Source organism: Triticum urartu, chromosome 6A (genome assembly GCF_056163025.1).
Source record: "Triticum urartu cultivar PI428250 chromosome 6A, HENAU_Tu73, whole genome shotgun sequence".
Taxonomy (NCBI): Eukaryota; Viridiplantae; Streptophyta; class Magnoliopsida; order Poales; family Poaceae; genus Triticum; species Triticum urartu.
Window position 1 is genome coordinate 211781957 of NC_141878.1, and position 2118 is coordinate 211784074.

The 2118-nt window shown below is 56.1% G+C and overlaps 1 pseudogene; it reads right to left on the reverse strand.

The window, feature by feature from the left end:
* Positions 1-894: 894 nt before the first annotated feature.
* LOC147964789 (uncharacterized) lies at positions 895-2118 on the reverse strand (annotated as a pseudogene).

A 2118-nucleotide genomic window follows, 5' to 3' on the forward strand; every position in this document is an offset into this window, starting at 1 on the left:
GGAGTCTACCTCTTCTCGTCTAGGGTTTATGAAGATAATCGCGTCGTCTGCGTAGAGGCTTACACGAAGCGCCAGGTCGCGACCTGGGAGGAGATGCAACAGCTACTGGTCTACCGCCGCCGTGATGAGGTGGTGCAGTGGGTCGATGGCCAAAATGAAGAGGAATAGGGAGAGCGGGTCTCCCTCGCGCAACCCACGGTGATGGAGGATGATTGGGCCGACAGAACCATTGAGAGAGACCGCCGAAGAAGCCGCGACGAGTAGCCGAGCCACCCAGTCCCGCCAGCGCGCACTAAACCCTAGCTGTTGGAGTAATTCCAGCAGGTAATCCCAGGAGACGGTGTCGAATGCCTTTGCTATGTCTAATTTTACTAGCAGGCCCGGCGTTTTGCGACGGTGAAGGGCGCGGACGGAGTTCTGAATGAAGAGAAAGCTGTCGTGGATGCACTTCGACCTTAGGAATGCCATTTGCGCCTGTGAGATGATGGAGCCAATGACTGACGCCAATCTAATCGAGAGAACCTTGGAGATGAGCTTGGTTATTGAATGGATCAAGCTGATGGGCCTGAAGTGTGTGATCTCCGTTGCCCCATCCTTTTTTGGCAGGAGAATGATTGTAGCATTGTTGATCGCCGCCATGTCACCGCCTGAGAGATTGTAGAATTGGTGGAAGACGGCCATGACGTCGGTCTTGATGATGGACCGGCACGAGCGGAAGAAAGTGCCATTGAAGTCGTCCGGCCCCGGGGCCTTCTCTTGCGGAGATTTGCAGATCGCCGCCCATACCTCATCCTCGGTGAAGGGGTTTTCGAGGCTGGCTATGGGCACGGACGGTAGGTGAATGGCCTCCCAGTTGATGGTTCGGCTGCGAGGCGGTTTTGTGCCCAGCGAGGATCAGAAATGCTCATGAATGATTCGCTCCTTGTCGCCGTGGGAGGTGACGATGGAGTCTCTGGTGTGAAGGGCATGGATGAAGTTTTTTTGGTGTCGTGAGTTGATTTTTGCCTGGAAGAACGCCATCCTGGCGTCGCCCACGCGTAGCCAGGTGACGTGCGAGGCCTGTCTCTTACGCGCCCTCTCGATGGCGGCGAGTCCAAGGACTCGCATCTTGAGCCTTTTCCGCAGCTGGAGCTCATCTACTGTCAGCTGCCTACTCTCCTGAGCTATGTCGAGGCGTAGCACGATCTCGATTGCGATATGCATTTGAAGCTTTGTCTCATTGAAGAAGCCCCTAGCCCAAATCTTCAGGTCTCGGGCCACTCGCGTGAGCTTTGTCCTGATTCTCTTGAAAGCACAGCTAGAGGCGACCGGGCGATCCCACGCCCTCTGCACCATAGTGTGGAAACGAGGAAATCTCGGCCAAAAGGACTCGAAGCGGAAGCGAGCCGTGCGGCGAGGGGCCGCCGCCTCCGACAGCAGCAACGGGCAGTGGTCCGAACACGAGGTGGATGCGGCGTGGAGAAGGTAGGAGGGAAACATGGAGGCCCAGGCCATGGTACAAAAGAATTTATCTATGCTAACTAGGGTTGGAGACGCGCGCTCGTTGCTCCACGTGAATCTTCAGTTCTTGCACTTGATCTCCTTCAGCCCTGCCACGTCGATCGCAACATGAAATTTTCCCATGATCCTACGGTTTATGTTGGTGTTGCTTTTGTCGCGCGCCTCGTAGATCAGGTTGAAGTCACCGTTGATGAGCCAGGGGTCGTTTGAGGGCGGAGCAGCCCGCGCTAGCTCGGCCAGGAAATCATCCTTACTACTGTCGTCGACCGGCCCATAGACTGTCGTCAGCCAGAACGTAGCACCGCTAGCGATGATGGTGATCTTGGCGGTAATGGAGAAGCAGCCGATGGCATGCGATAGCACCTCTACTCGATTCTTGTCCCAGAAGATTGCGACGCCGCCCCTCATGCCCGCGGTGGGGAGGACGACGCAGTCGGCGAGCCGCGCTCCTCCAGTTTCCCTAACTAGTGCCCTGGTCCATTCATCGATCTTTGTTTCCTGTAGGCAGAGGATGGAGAGTCTATGTGCCTCCGCCGTCTCCAGAACTACTTCTCGCCGGGCCGGCGAGTTCAAACCCCGTACATTCCAGCTCATTATCGGGAAGTTTGTATCACTCAT